The following is a 17,592-nucleotide window of genomic DNA, read 5'->3' on the forward strand; positions in this document are numbered from 1 at the left end:
AGCGTTTATAAAGTAGTTGGAGCCTAATAGAAGTAGCTGGAGCCTAGTTAAAGTAGCTGGAGCCTGGATAAAGTAGCTGGAGCCTGGATAAAGTAGCTGGAGCCTGGATAAAGTAGCTGGAGCCTGGATAAAGTAGCTGGAGCCTTTATAAAGTAGCTGGAGCCTGGAAAAAGTAGCTGGAACCTCGATAAAGTAGTTGGAGGAAACTGCAGCTGGCCTATTGGACCATACTGGGCAGTCCCGTTTACACCCAACCCCTATCGCTTATGTATCCGCCCAATTTATATTTGAAGCTATCCAGCATGTTCCAGTTAATGATGATGTTTGGTAACTTGTTCCATTCATCCAATACTCTATTTCCAAACCAGTGATTACCTATCTCGCGCCTAAATATAGATTTGTGTAACTTAAAACCATTGCTTCGAGTTCGTTCCTGGTTGCATAATAAGTACCTTTGTTATATCACGTTTGTTTAACCCTGACTTCCGTTTATATACCTCGATCATATCACCCCTCACTCTACGTCTCTCGAGGGAGAGCCAATTTCGATGCTTTAGTCTGTCTCTATACTCAAGGTTTCTAATGCCCGGGATTAGTCTTGTCATCCTCCTCTAAATGCTTCCAAGGTATTCGATATCCATTCTGTAGTACGGTGACCAGAACTGAACTGCATAATCCAAGTGGGGTCTCACAAGCGCAAGATATTGTTTTAGGATAACCTCGCTAGTCTTGTAACTAACACTCCTTTGAATGAACCCAAGTACTTTATTAGCCTTGTTTCGAGCAAATACACATTGTTATCTTAGTTTAAGCTTCCTAATTATCATTACCCGTAAATCTTTCTCACAGTCGAATTTCTTTATGTCAACGTTGTTCATCTGATATCTGGTTTCTCTGTTTACATCTCCTAGGCTAAGTATTTTACATTTGTCTACATTAAATTTCATCTGCCATTTTTCAGACCATGCGAAAATTTTATTTAGATCATCCTGTAGCTTTGGGGCGTCCTCGTCAGATTTAATTAAACGCCCTATTTTTGTGTCGTCCGCAAATTTACTTATGTTGTTGTCTTCGCCTATATCTATGTCATTTATGTATATAATAAATAGTAATGGTATAAGTACTGAGCCTTAGGGCACTCCACTAGTGACGTTACACCAGTCGGATTTAGTGCCATTAATGTTGACTCTGTTTCCTGTCTTGTTACCACGCCTTAACTCAGTTTAGAACATCTCCAATTCCATGAGCCTCCACTTTACGTATTAGTCTTCCGTGGGGGACCCTGTCGAAGGCTTTGCTAAAGTCGAGGTAAACCACATCATAATCGTGTCCGTCATCCACTGATTCAAAAACAGTTGAAAAGAATGATAATAGATTTGTCAGACATCATCACCCACCTGTGAGACCATGTTGGGAATCATTGATCAATTTGTGCTTCTCCAGGTGATTTCGAATTGAGTTTGAAATTATTGCTTAGTAATTTGCCTACAATTGACGTTAAACTAATTGATTCTGGTACTACACACGTTTTTAATGACCAGTCCATGAATCCTAAATAATATTACTGGAAGCTTGACTACCTCAGTTCATTCAATTAAGAATCTTTTCACAAAATAAAGCAGGTGCTATCTTACAGCTAAAGCATAAGTCTTCACGAGGATTGTTAAGTTAACAAATTTATTGGCAAAGCTTGGAGTACAGTTTGGCTATTCTGAGTAATTCAGTCAGGTCTTGACACTGAGGTGTGAGGGCGCTATCACTTCTCACTGCCATGCAGAACAGAGGTTCATACACAAAGAAATAGCTCATATTCATTAACCGTATATATAGGTCAGAGTCATGTGGGTGATATCACTGTTCACTGCCATGCAGGACAATGGTTCATATGCAGTAGAAGTCATATTATATTTGAGGACTAATCAGTGTGTACAAGCAAATTTTGGATAAACAGCAAAAATATCCTCAATTACCCCTGATTCAGTGTAATAATTACATAGTTCATGATACAATAAGCCAGGTGGCCTGAAGTCTTTGACAGTGTCACATTCAATAATATAGTGTTCAAGTGTATGCTTTAAAGGTTTATCATAAAGTTTACAGGCTGAGTGTTCCGGTATGGGTACAGCGTTGCTAACTTGCCAGATGTGTCTGTATCCTTGCCTAAGTCTGTCCACAACTATATCACATTGTCTAGTTCTGTCCTTATGCTGGCCATACCGGTACCTCTTGTCACAAAATTTGTCATATTTACTAATGCTACAATTGCCAGGTCTCTCTGCATTTCTCAGTTCTTCTAGATCAGAGTTCATGATTTTGACTTGTATGTGTACAGCATTGGACAGGCCAAGGTCACGGTCAACATTTTCTTTCTTACATGACTCATTGGCCAGTCTATCAGCACAGTCATTATACCTAATTTCAACATGGGACGGAATCCACACAAACTCAGTACGAGGAGGTCAACTCGCTGAATTATATCGTAGGTTTTTATGGCTAGAAATACTGCTGTTGATGTTTCTGAGTTAAAAGTTTTGAAATGTCACTTAAGATTTATTATGTCAACCTCTGTTCGGATGAAGTGCTCCGTTCTGGTGGTTGTTGCAGGTTAAGTTGACCAGACATGTTAAAGGAGGTGTAGAGCGGTAACCATGACTGTCTCTCGCACTGCTTTACGAAACCTCTGGCTTTAGCTGTTGTATTGAAGCACATCTGACAGTGTTGCAGCTGAGGGAGAAATCCTGAGCTCGAGAGTTACACGCTGGCAATCTGGTGTCCGCCAGGGAACTTCTTGTTTACTTTACCAGAGGATGAAGAAATCTTAACACCTGTCAAATCAGCGGAGTCCGTTTCACCTTTAAGACTGCAGACTCAAGGGTCACTTGTATCGATACTTCTGGCAGTCACAGTAAAGTCACGCACGCTGAACAAACCGTTATACTCAGCTAACAAAATCTAAAATAAATGTAAGATGTTATAGTATATTCAACAGTTCCTACATACACTGTACCTCGGGTGTTGCTACCACCCCCTACAGTGTCTCCCCCCTGCTTTATCACGTGTTCTTCCTAAACCAGTCACTGCCACGCGCATTCTTACCAGTCATTGCCACAGTTTACCCCGAGCTCTCTAACAGTCACGGCTTCAGTTCACTCCGAGCTCTCTAACTTCATCTCGTAAGTCACTGCCCACAAGTTTTTCGTCAACATTTGTTTCTCGTTGGTACAGGAGGGAAACTCCTCACTACCGTGATGGATGGTGGCCGCCGCTGCTGCTGTTACTGCCACTCAATTATCGTCCTTAAAATTCATGATTTATCGAACGGTAATTACAGATTCTGAAAATGAAAATATTGTCCGGTATATAATTAACACGAAAATTACATATTACTTGAGTTTTTGCGTAGTGTGTTATGGACAAAGGCGCAGCGGGTCTTGTGCGCAAGCTTGTGGTGGTAATTGGCATATCTTCAGTGTTTCTTGACAGCATCACCTTTAATGCATTTCTCTTTGTCCTTATGGTGACGCGTTGTTATTCTCTGTACTAACAACATCCCCACCACCCATCCATACATACATACATACATACATACATACATACATACATACATACACACACACATTCAACCTAACCTAACCTAATCAAGCTTCACCTAACCTAACCTAAAATAACCATACAGCTCAGAGTCAAAATACTTAAACATTTAATAGATTGAACGAAGGTATTTTAGTTATGAACCTCTCACCTAATTTGCCTGTGTAGCGAGTAGTCCTTAAACCATCGTCCTCAAAGGTTTAAACCATCGTCCTCAAAGACTTAACCCCTTTGAGGACGATGGTTTAACCCTTTGAGGACGATGGCTTAACCCTTTGAGGACGATGGCTTAACTCTTTGAGGACGATGGTTTAACCCTCTTAGGTGTAAGGTGTGACAGGTAGTAGTGGTGTAAGGTGTGACAGGTAGTAGTGGTGGTGTAAGGTGTGACAGGTAGTAGTAGTGGTGTAAGGTGTGACAGGTAGTAGTAGTGGTGTAAGGTGTGACAGGTAGTAGTGGTGTAAGGTGTGACAAGTAGTAGTGGTGGTGTAAGGTGTGACAGGTAGTAGTAGTGGTGTAAGGTGTGACAGGAAGTAGTGGTGTAAGGTGTGACAGGTAGTAGTAGTGGTGTAAGGTGTGACTGGTAGTAGTGGTGGTGTAAGGTGTGACAGGTAGTAGTAGTGGTGTAAGGTGTGACAGGTAGTAGTGGTGTAAGGTGTGACAGGTAGTGAAGGTAGTGGTATAGGTGTGACAGGTAGTAGTGGTGGTATAAGGTGTGACAGGCGGTAGTGGTGTAAGGTGTGACAGGTAGTAGTGGTGTAGATTGTGACAGGTGGTAGTGGTGATGTAGGTGTGACGGAGTGGTAATTAGTTGTAAGGTGTGACAGGTGTAGTAGTGAGATTGTAAGGTGTGACAGGTAGTAGTGGTGTAAAGGTGTGACAGGTAGTAGTGGTGGTGTAAGATTGTGACAGGTAGTAGTAGTGGTTGTAAGATTGTGACAGGTATTAGTGGTGTAAGGTGTGGCAGGTAGTAGTGGTGTAAGGTGTGACAGGTAGTAGTGGTGTAAGGTGTGACAGGTAGTAGTGGTGGTGTAAGGTGTGACAGGTAGTAGTAGTGGTGTAAGGTGTGACAGGTAGTAGTGGTGTAAGGTGTGACAGGTAGTAGTGGTGGTGTAAGGTGTGACAGGTAGTAGTAGTGGTGTAAGGTGTGACAGGTAGTAGTAGTGGTGTAGATTAGTGACAGGTAGTAGTGGTGTAAGATTAGCGACTGGGTAGTAGTGGTGGTGTAGATTAGTGACAGGTAGTAGTAGTGGTGTAGGTGTGACGGGTAGTAGTAGTGGTGTAGGTGTGACAGGTAGTAGTGGTGTAAGATTAGTGACAGGTAGTAGTGGTTATGAGTGTGACAGGTAGTAGTAGTAGTGGTGTAAGGGTGTGGCGGGTGTTAATTGTGGTTGTAGGTGTGACAGGGTAGTAGTAGTGGTGTAAGGTGTGACAGGTAGTAGTGGTGTAAGGTGTGACAGGTAGTGAGTGGTGTAAGGTGTGTGACAGATGGTAGTAGTGGGGTGTGGGTGTGACAGGTGTGAAAGTAGTGGTGTGGGTGTGACAGGTAGTAGTGGTGGTGTAAGGTGTGACAGGTAGTAATTAGTTGTAGATTAGCTGACAGGTAGTAGTGGTGTAGGTGTGATGGTGGTAGTGGGTGTAAGGTGTGACAGATAGTAGTAGTGGTGTAGGTGTGACGGGTAGTAGTGGTGGTGTAGGTCTTGACAATAGGTAGTAGTAGTGGTGTAAGGTGTGACAGGTAGTAGTAGTGATTGTAAGGTGTGACAGGTAGTAGTGGTTGTAAGGTTAGTGACAGATAGTAGTAGTGGTGTAAGGTGTGACAGGTAGTAGTGGTGGTGTATTAAGGTGTGACAGGTAGTAGTGGTGGTGTAGGTGTGACCCAGGTAGTAGTGGTGTAAGGTGTGACAGGTAGTAGTGGTGTAAGGTGTGACAGGTAGTAGTGGTGGTGTAAGGTGTGACAGGTAGTAGTGGTGTAAGGTGTGATAGGTAGTAGTAGTGGTGTAAGGTGTGACAAGTAGTAGTGGTGTAAGGTGTGACAGGTAGTAGTGGTGTAAGGTGTGACAGGTAGTAGTAGTGGTGTAAGGTGTGACAGGTAGTAGTAGTGGTGTAAGGTGTGACAGGTAGTAGTAGTGGTGTAAGGTGTGACAGGTAGCGAAGGTGTGTGGTGGTAGCGGCTTCACCACCAGAGCTGTGAGGTGTAACAAAGAGGAAGAACTGTTTAGATATCTTGCAGACCAGGGAGTGTGGAGACAATGGCCAGTCTCTCTTAATACGTAGGACGCATCACTCAGCTTTGTAGATACTGCCGCAGCCCAAAACTCCTCACAGCGAGCTGCAACTCACATCAAAGCCCACAATTACAATGCAAGTGAAAGGCAAAGAAAAACACAAAAAAATTGTCAGTTTCCTCTATGTGAATCCACCGCTTTGATTGCCAGCGTTTTGCAAAAAGGAAAAAGAAAAAAGAAAAAAGTGAACGAATTTTTCATCATGCATCAAGGTGACTTTATTTTTAAACAAGGTAGAAATAGTGAACATACTTTGCTGTCGTGTTTATCAGGTCGGGGCCGGCCGGCTCACTGCCAGCCGAGCCTTACTCGCTAATCTGTTGCACATTCTTTTTTGTTTGTCACCGAAACCTGCCTTTGTGACTCTTATGACAAATAATACATTGATTCTCAGTGTCCCGCTCCTCTCTATGGGTAATTCCTTTGTTGGCGATTATCGGCCCATCATATAGTGGGGCATTAGGCCGCTCGTGTTATATGTGTTATCGTATGTGTGGTGTGTGTATACTGAGCGAGTAGTGTAGTAAGTGTATGATGAAGTCAGACAATACACACTGAAACCATTTATACATCATATTAACTCCCACCAGAGTGTGACTTTGGTAGTGTTCATTTACATAATATTTCCTAAAAGTACTGTACTGTCCAGTGGCTGGGTAAAACTTGTCGCAGGGTTACATGGAGTGAGGCTGGTCCCTGAGACATACTTGTTGCCTTACACCAGGATTGGCTCATTGCTTCCATTGGACGGCTAATAGTTCAGTGGTGGTGATCCTGCCCCCCACACTGTGGAGGTGGACTAGAGTTCTCTCCCCACGTTATAATTATGCAGTAAAAGTGTCCACACACATACACACACACACACACACACACACACACACATATATATATATATATATATATATATATATATATATATATATATATATATATATATATATATATATATATATATATATATATATATATATACCTTGATAAAATCACACGGGAAAATGGAAACAACAGAGTACCTTAGCTTTCGTCTTTATTCAAGACATCTTCAGAGATGTCCTGAATATGTCCTGAAGATGTCCTGAATAAAGACGAAAGCTAAGGTACTCTGTTGTTTCCATTTTCCCGTGTGATTTTATCAAGATTTATCTTATCCACGTTTTCATTGTGGATTTACATGAAATATATATATATATATATATATATATATATATATATATATATATATATATATATATATATATATATATATATATATATATATATATATATATATATATATTGAAGACTTTCAGATTCTATTAAAACTTGAAATCGAAGAACTGCAATAGTTTAAAAATCTTAATAACAAACGTAGAATGACACATTTTACTGTTCAGTTAAACCTATTATAATTAATTTCGTAAAATTATTCCGAAAAAAATCTGAGAATGATAACTGGCAATGTATATTGACCCCGAGTATATCAACTGACAAGTGAAAATTAATTGCCAGCAGATTACCCAACTGGTCGAGCACTACGAACAGAGGGGGACTGAACAAAGTGCTTATGTGGGATTCTCAGTCTGCCCTTCAGACAAGAATTAAAGGGCTGCTGAAGTACACGCGCATAACTCTCACTTATATGTCAGGGGTTCGAGCCTCGGCCCGGACACACGTGAGAAGGGTGTTATCCAGGTGACCCTCACTACCAAGCACCACAGGTGGATAGAGCGCACAAACGGTTAGTAAGCTGATAAGTGGCGAATATGATATAAAAAAATACCGAGGTGAACAAACGCCAAAACCATGGTAGGTGGCCAAATTGGACCATCTAACCCCTGTTGACACTCGCCATCATGTGACATTGTCCTTCAACTTTGACTGCCACTTAATTTGTACCTGGTGTGAGCTGACCAAGGTTAAAATATAACAATGGTGATTACAACAGGATGAGGGAGGAAACAAGGATCAAGGATTGACCTCACTTGTTGAACGATAAGTATGATGATGATTCCTTAAAAATTATATTTGACAGAAAACTAAACTTCATCTAAGGTGATGCGAAGGCTACACAATGCATTTATGTCACGTATATGATATGTTGCTAAGAAAAACTTAAACCAACCATAAATAACGATGATGAACTAAAAAAATAAAGACCGAAACGATAATTGAATTTGAAATTTGCCGCGGACAGCAGCTAGTTTATTGTGCATCCCTTGCTCCTGTGAGCGGTAGTGCAAAAAGAATTACAGAGTAGAGGTCACAAAGGGTGTTTATTAGACCCCAGTGGTCAGATTATTGTGGCTTTGAATTTTATAGAGTATTTCTAGTACAGTGTTTAGCTCATTACATAGACGTAGGTACTATATGCGAAATGTGGATACAGCTTTAGTATATCAACTATACTGTATTGCCATCAGAGATAAAGTGCTGCATCAGTGTATACACAGTTTATTACACATGGAACTGTCCCGAAAAGGTTCTCTATTTTTTCTCAGTTTAAGACGTAGTGTTGAAGTGTGTGGCCATATGTCTGACCACACACTTTTCTTTTGTTCACATCTGCCCGAGGGACATACTGCCAGAAGTAATTATATCCTAACCTTAATCTAGCAGTTACAACATCCTGTAATCTAGTGATCTTGTTACTTGCTCCATAGATTGTACTCAACATTGTCATTGTTGGACGCGAGTTTAGCTGAGGCATCAACTTTACCATGTCCACTAAGGCCTGTGTGAGGGGGGATCCACAGCAGCTTGATCCTGATACCCCGTCAACAAGACACATATGCTTGTGTCTGGCTTCAGAGACAAGCGGGTGACAATCTGAGTTTAGGGCATCAAGGGCAAGTAGTGAGGATAAGGAGTCAGTGATGATGAGGCTGTCAGTGGCAGTGTCTTCAACAAGTTTCAGGGCTGTGAGTATGGCAAATAGTTCAGTTTGTAGAGTGGATGCCCCGTTACTAATTCTAGCTCCTTTCTCTATTACATTACCGTTAGGCTGAGTCACAATGACAGCACTTCCAGCCCTCCCACAGACAATGTTAAGAGAGTCGTCAGTGTAGATGGTCTGTGTGATGTTACTTTCAGTCTGTAGGTTATGTGTGTGGTCAAGAGCTCTCACTTTGGCGGTGTATTGGAGATAAGGATTATGTGTGGACAGTCTCTTAGGCGGGTATGTGGGTGTTGTGATACAGGGAACTGTCCACCAGGGTGGCAGGAAGCGCCGCTGTGTCTCATCTTTTTGCCGATTGTCTAGTGACTTTAGTCCCAACATCTTCATTTGTGTAGCTGTAGTTTGGATCCATTTAGATTCACCAGTTCTATAACTCATATATTCTGTCAGTTTCATGGAAACAATGTTGTCAGGATCACTACACAAGAGCCTCGGGGCTATCATGAGGTTGAGTTCAATTATTTTATCTCTGACGCTGGGTATACCTAGTTCTTTCCTCATATTGAGTACCTTAGTCTAAGGGCTTTATTTTTAAATTTTTTCAAGTTTGTCAATGCCTCCCCAGTCACAGAGGACCAGGCCTAAGTACAGTTGCGGACAAAATTCCCTGGACACATGGCAGTATCTAGCGTGAGGATCATTAGGTGAAGGAGATTGGAATTTTAACTTATGTTCTCAGGTTTTTCTTTGTATCAGGAAGTGCTTATTTTTTTTCATTTTCTGGCTCCGACATAATATGTAAAGAAAACTAGAGTTATTTGATATAAACCAATCATATGTGTGTGACCCAGAAGTAGATGCCGTGTGTGCAGGGAATGTTGTCTGTAGCTGTACATCACTTTAATATTAGCACCTTAGTATGGGTTGTGCCCCGCTACACTTTTAAGGGGTTTAGTCTGTTCGTACGTTGGCTGGTTAGCTGTTGTATGGCAGGTGAGGTACAGGGGATAGTTAGCTGTTGTATGGCAGGTGAGGTACAGGGGATAGTTAGCTGTTGTATGGCAGGTGAGGTACAGGGGATAGTTAGCTGTTGTATGGCAGGTAAGGTAAAGGGGATAGTTAGCTGTTGTATGACAGGTGAGGTACAGGGGATAGTTAGCTGTTGTATGACAGGTGAAGTACAGGGGATAGTTAGCTGTTGTATGACAGGAGAGATACAGGGGATAGTTAGCTGTTGTATGACAGGTGAGGTATAGGGGATAGTTAGCTGTTGTATGACAGGTGAGGTACAGGGGATAGTTAGCTGTTGTATGGCAGGTGAGGTACAGGGGATAGTTAGCTGTTGTATGACAGGAGAGATACAGGGGATAGTTAGCTGTTGTATGACAAGTGAGGTACAGGGGATAGTTAGCTGTTGTATGGCAGGAGAGGTACAGGGGATAGTTAGCTGTTGTATGGCAGGTGAGGTACAGGGGATAGTTAGCTGTTGTGTGGCAGGTGAGGTGCAGGGGATAGTTAGCTGTTGTATGACAGGTGAGGTACAGGGGATAGTTAGCTGTTGTATGACAGGAGGTACAGGGGATAGTTAGCTGTTGTATGGCAGGTGAGGTACAGGGGATAGTTGGCTGTTGTATGGCAGGTGACAGGGGATACTGTTGTATGGCAGGTGAGGTAGGGGATAGTTAGCTGTTGTATGGGTGAGGTACAGGCACAGGTGAGGTATAGTTAGCTGTTGTATGACAGGTGAGGTACAGGGGATAGTAAACTGTTGTATGGCAGGTGAGGTACAGGGGATAGTTAGCTGTTGTATGGCAGGTGAGGTACAGGGGATAGTTAGCTATTGTATGGCAGGTGAGGTACAGGGGATAGTTAGCTGTTGTATGACAGGTGAGGTACAGGGGATAGTTAGCTGTTGTATGACAGGTGAGGTACAGGGGATAGTTAGCTGTTGTATGACAGGTGAGGTACAGGGTATGCAGACACCGACAAATTTAAAGGGGGAGACATAGTATTTGCGCAGAGAGAGAGAGAGAGAGAGAGAGAGAGATTGTTTACACAAACATACACGGCAACACAAAGCACACCCAGACACCCGTCAGAGAGTAATAATGAAGTAACATAAATTATTGATAGCACAGCACAGAGTTATCCACCTCCTCGGTGAATACCGTCCTTTACATGACGGCTTTTAATCAACATCTTCAGTCGTCCTCCAGTGTTTGGCGTCATCAAAGACACACATTAAAGACTTGGTTTATCACAGCAAATAATTATCCCCAATGGTGGAAACCGCCAGCTTCTGCTACCCATACACGACACCACTGGTGCAACACCTCCACCAGTATAGATAGGTGTGTGTGCAGGGAAATTATAATTTAATTTTACCTTAGACAAGTACTGGATATGAACGGGGTCTGTTACACACTGTTGACAAGTACTAGGCATGGCAGGTTATTACAATACGAGTAGTTCACAACTCTTTACTCCAACGAAATTTGCTCTAATTGTTTTCTGTACTGATGGCTGTGAGGTGCGGCCATCCGCTAACTCCAGATACAGACAATTGTGTACACTTCACTGGGTAATGTCTTACCTTGAGGAGCTTATAAACTTCTATAACTCTATAACTCACCCCTTCTCTTCTACAGTGCTCGTGTTGTGTCAATCCTCAAAAGCAGGTCCGTAGGTTGTTTGCATCCTTTCATGTAAACACCGAGTGAAAATATTTATTAAACGCCTCCGTCTTTTTTTTTTTATGCTCTTCGCCACTGATCGGCTTGTTAGCCGCTCGGGCGGTTAGTCATATCTCTGTTTCACACTGTTGGCAAGTACTGGACATGCACTGGCTTCTGAATGTGTCTGTATCTGCGCCAGTGTTGGTCAAATCTGGTTTTGAATGAGCTCACACTCGGTGCCGTCACAACACTCTTTGGTAGATTGTTCCAAGAGTTTACAATTCTCTCTACGAAAAAGTTTGCCCTCGCAATTTTACGAACTTGTGGTTTCTTCAACCTTAAGCTGTGACCCTTAGTGGGGCGGGCGTCCGCCAGCTCCAGATATGGACACCCGATTGAGTAGTGTTCTTTAAGATGTTTATAAACTTCAATTAAATCACCCATCACCCGCCTACAGTATAAGCTAGACAATTTCAGGTGTTCTAATCTCTCTGGGTAACTGAAGTGCCGTATCGCAGACACCAGACTAGTGAAACAAACAAGCAACAACGGGCCCAGCACATTGCCCTGTGGTATCCCGCTTGTAAAGCGTATGCATGGCGATTTCGTGTCATAGAGAAAGCCTCCGATCCATGCTAGGACACTTCCTCGAATCTCGTACCCTTCCAGTTCAATTCTCAGCCTTTCATGGAGTACTCTGTCGAAAGCCTTGGCAAAATTCAATTACACCCCCTGTATATATTGTCGATATTGTCACCCTGCTCGAGAATTTGAGTCCAAACATCCTGCACCTTCAGTAATTGTTAAGCAGGAGTGTCCCGGCATAAAACCATGTTGACAATCCCTCACAACGTTGTTTCGTAGATGTCCCACCAGAGCATCTCTTATAATGCTCTATAGTACTTTACACACTAAGCTGGTCAGGCTCACTGGTCTATAATTATTCGTGGAGTGACGATCGCCCTTCTTGAATATAGGACTAAAAATAGCCATTTTCCAGTCACTGGGACCATTTGCTCATCCAGGCATCTACAGTATAAAAGAGGATCTCAAGGGGATTAGCAAGTTTGTTGCACAACTCTCCGAGCATTCTGGGACGCACCATGTCTGGGCCAGGGCTCTGTTGACATTTTTTTTTATACCCTGTTCTAGGAACACAATGTGCGTCGGCGCTGTGTAAAACCGTCCTTCCTCATGCTCAGGAAGACTTTTCGCATTCTCTCTTGTGAACACTGAGGAACAACTATGTTTAACTCCTCCGTCTTGTCCTGATCTGAGTCTGTGTAACTACCCACACGGAGGTAGTGCATGACCAATATTTGTAGTTTATTTATGGACGTATAAAGTAAACACTAAAAATGGACAAGGGTTGATTTAATAGACCTCAGAGGGAATTACTCAGTCGAGTGTTCATGTCTGGAACTAGCTGATGCCCGCTCCACTCGAGGTAGTATACTTTGCTTCAGGTTAAAGAAGCCACACATTCTGAAAATTATCAGGACAAACTTTATTGCAGTAAGAGTTGTAAACTCTCGCACTAACCTGCCAAAAAGTGTTAATTGTGACGGCACCGAAAGTGAGTATATTTTAGGCCAGACTTGACCAGCACTGGCGCAGGTTCAGATACATTGCCAACAGTGCGTATCCAAGACGTGACCGACCGCCCAAGCGGCTAACCAAGAGGTCGATCAGTGACCAAACGGATGAAACCCACCTTCGAGAGAACACCTGACGTAGTACAGTGCTGGGCAGATCAAGATGTCACGTATAGTATAATTATAGTACCGTGCAAAGCCCCGAGTACCGCTAATCGCTCACCCGATTCATTACGGATTACTTTTCGATCAATGGATATAAATCTTCCAACACGGTTTTATGTCGGGAAGATCCTGCTTAACACAATTACTCAAGATACTAAATGTTCGGATTCAAATTCTAGAACAAGGCAGAAATATCGACAATATAGACCTAGATTTTACCAAGGCTTTCAACAGTGTACCTCATGAAAGGCAGAGAATTAAACTGGAAGGGTACGGGATTCGGGGAAGTGTCCGAGTGTGGATCGGAGACCTTCTACATGACCGCAAGCAGTGTGTGGTGATTAATGGTACGAAAGCGTCATGTGTACCTGAGACTAGCGGGGTACCACAGGGCAGTGTATTGGGCCCATTGTTGTTTGTTTCATTAATGACATGCCAGAAGCTATACACTCCTCCATACCAATGTTTGCGGACGATGCCAAGTTATTTAGGGAAATTAAGAACCAGACAGACTGTGAAGAGCTGCAGAAAGATATCTGTGAGCTTCATGAATGGTCGAGGAAATGGCTGCTAAGATTCAATGTCATGAAGTTCAAAAGGAGACACCTCGGTCCCGCCAATAGTAATTTTCGTTTTTATCCTCTTCACCACTAATCGGCTCGCTAGCTGCGTGGGCGATCGGTCACGTCTCTGTCACGCAATGTTGGCAAGTACTGGGCATGCACCGGCTCCTGAATGTACTCGAACCTGCTCCAGTGTTGGTCAATTCTGGTCTTGAAAGAGCTCGCACTAGATGCCGTCACAACACTTTCTGGCGGATTGTTCCAAGAGTTCACAACTCTCACTCCGAAAAAAGTTTGCCCTCACAGTTTTCTGGACCAGTGGCCTTTTCATCCTTGAGTTGTGACCCCTTGTGGGGCGAGTGTCCGCCAGCTCCAGGTAAGGACACTCGACTGAGTAGAGCCCCTTGAGATGCTTATACACCTCAATTAGGTCGCCCCTTCCCGTCTGCAGTATAAGCTTGGCAAGTTCGGGCGCTCCAATCTCTCAGGGTAGTTGAGGGGCCGAAGTGCAGGCACCAGTCTGGTGGCCCTCCTTTAAACATTTTCAATAAACTGACAGCCCTTAGTTTATTTCGGGGACCAGACTGGGTGACAGTACTCCAGATGGGGAAGCACCTCACTCCTGAAGATCGTTACGAGGGACGGACGTCTAGATATCTGAACGACCTTCTTATAAGACCCAAAAATGTATTTGCCTGATTTACCTTCTTCTCACATTCAGTCTCAAATAGTGCAGTTTCTTCATCTCATTGGGACATATGATACGCCTCCTTACCGTCGGTACGCCCCAGTGCATTCTCTTACACTTCGTGACATTGAATCTAGGCAGCCATTTCTTAGACCATCCTTGGAGCATACAGAGATCCTTCTGCAGCTCTTCACAGTCCGCTTGGTTCTTGATTTCCCGAAATAACTTGGCATCTTTCGCGAACATTTGTATGGAGGAGTGTACAGCATCAGGCATGTCATTTATGAAACAAACAAACAACAGCGGGCCCAATACACTGCCCTGTGGTACCCTGCTTGTGACAGGTACAGATGATGATTTCGTGCCATTAATCACCAAACACTGCTTGCGGTCATGTAGAAAGTCTTCTATCCGCGCAAGGTCATTTCCTCGAATTCCGTACCCTTCCACTTTGATTTTCAGCCTTTCATGGGGTACACTGTCAAAAGCCTTGGTAAAATCTAAATATATGTTGTCTATATTACCACCCCGTTCCAGAATATGGATCCAAATATCCAATACCATGAGCAATTGTGTTAAGCAGGAGCGCCCCGGCATAAAACCGTGTTGTCAATCCTTTACAAGGTTGTTTCGCAGTAGATGTTCCATCGCGGCATCTCTGATAATGCTCTAAAGTACTTTACATACTACAGTATGTCGGTCAGCAGAGCCGTCCCAAGGGTATGGCAACCGGTGCGACCGCCCCGGGCCCCGCGCTAATGGGAGCCCCGCGGTCCTTACCTCACCCAACACCAGAATTAGTGACCGCGTTAAGCTGACCTCACCTTACCAACCAGATTCAGGAGACCACCTGAAGGATGAGTGACCAGCATAGTTAGGCAATGCATCTGCTGACATAAGGTCAAAGGTTTCGGAAAATCGTTTTCCATCATCAGAGCCTAGAAAACAAAAAGTTTTAAAAAGTTTAAATCCACACCGTTCCTAAATATTCTATCTATTTCACCATTCCGCACACAGGCCCGCTCAGTTTCACCCTTAGAAACAAGCTTAAGAAGCTTTTCAATGAATTATATCCACAAATTTCTCTTAGACTGGTCTTCAAAACCCAGAGTTCAATTAAAAAAATCGTTAAAATTAAAGACACCATACCCACACACCTGCAATCCTCAGTTGTTTAACAATTTACGTGTGCTAGCTGTAGGGCAGCATATATAGGTAAAACAAAAAGACATTTGATAACTCGCATCCATGAGCACTTGGGCCGTTCCCTCCGAACAGGCCAGTTAATCACACAACCACCACATTCAGCTATCCGTAACCACGCCCACCAACATGACCACCCGTTTTCACAATCTGATTTCTCAGTTTTTGGCAGGAGCAACTGTGAGACGGACCTCCTCATTTGGAAACCTTGCATCAGTATAAAGTCCATTTGTGATACGGCTTCCTGTGAATTGTTGTGTTTTTCGCACTAAGGCTCGTCTAAATTAAGGTAATAATATCCCCTGTATATTTTATTTTATTTTTTTCTGATTTTAGTTTTGTTCGTAGGTCTCGTCATTTTTCTTGATTTTAAATTCGAATGCTCTTTTTTTTTTAGTTTTGTTGAAGGTAAATTTTGGTATAATGTTACGTTTTTATTGTATATCGCCTGTATTTTTTCTAAACCTTTTAAAACTTTTTGTTTTCTTGGCTCTGTGTTCAGAGAAGAGGGTATAAGAAATAAACTGTCAAAGCTAAAGGTCCATAAGAGTTCCGGCCCTGACTTGGTGCATCGAGCTTGCCGAGCCCCTGGAGATCCTGTTCTGCAAATGCCTGGATGAACAAAAGGTCTCCAGTGATTGGAAGGGCGATCGTCATTTCACGAACAACTGTAGACTGGTGAGCCTGACCAACAGGGCCGTCCCTAGGGGGGTGCGGGGCCCAGGTCAATTCATCCACTGCGGGGCCCAGCACTCCCCTAGGGACGGCTAACGAGCCGATCAGGGCGAAGAGGAAAAAAGTAAAAAGCAAAAGTTTATAATAATTAAGTCCCTGTCGCCTCTGATTACAGAAGTTTATATATAACCATAATGCAACTTGCTTAAGTTATAAACTGCGCCTCTTCACCAAATAATCGGCTCGTTAGCCGCTTGGGCGATCGGTCACGTCTCTGTCACGTACTGTTGGCAGGTACTGGGCATGCACCGACTCCTGAATGTACCTGAACCTGCTCCAGTGTTGGTCAAGTCTTGTCTTGAAAGAGCTCACACTCGGTGCTGTCACAACACTTTCTGGTAGATTGTTCCAAGAGTTTACAACTCTCACTCCGAAAAAGTTTGCCCTCACAGTTTTCTGGACTTGCGGCTTCTTCAATCTTGAGCTGTGACCCCTTGTGGGGCGAGCGTCCGCCAGCTCCAAGTAAGGGCACTCGACTGAGTAGTGCCTCTTGAGATGCTTATATACTTCAATTAGGTCACCCCTTGCCCGTCTGTAGTATAAGCTCAGGGTAGCTGAGTTGCCGAAGTGCAGGCACCAGTCTGGTGGCCCTCTGAACATTTTCAACCAACTGACAGTCCCTAGCATATCTCGGGGACCAGACGGGATGACAGAAGTCTAGATGGGGGAAGCAATTCACTCTTGAAGATCGTTACGAGGGACGGACCGTCTAGGACTCTTGATATCTGAACGACCTTCTTATAAGACCCAATAATTTATTTGCCTGATTTACCTTCTCGCAATGGCCCGAGAACTTCAGCTCATTGTCAACATACACACCTAGGTCCTTCTCACATTCAGTCTCAAGTAGCGTAGTTTCTTCGGCCTATTGGGACATATGATACGCCTCCTTACCGTTGGTACACCCCAGGTGCATCCTCCTACACTTCGTGACATTGAATCTCAGCAGCCACTTCTTTGGCCATTCTTGGAGCTCACAGAGATCCTTCTGCAGCTCTTCACAGTCCGCTTGGTTCTTGATTTCCCGAAATAACTTGGCGTCATCGGCGAACATTTGTAAGGAGGAGTGTACAACGTCAGGCATGTCATTAATGAAATTAACAAACAACAGCGGGCCCAATACACTGCCCTGTGGTACCCTGCTTGTGACAGGTACGGATGGTGATTTCGTGCCATTAATCACCACACACTGCTTGTGGTCATGTAGAAAGTCT

The sequence above is a fragment of the Homarus americanus genome, unplaced genomic scaffold (genome assembly GCF_018991925.1).
Source record: "Homarus americanus isolate GMGI-L3 unplaced genomic scaffold, GMGI_Hamer_2.0 scaffold52806, whole genome shotgun sequence".
Classification (NCBI taxonomy): Eukaryota; Metazoa; Arthropoda; class Malacostraca; order Decapoda; family Nephropidae; genus Homarus; species Homarus americanus.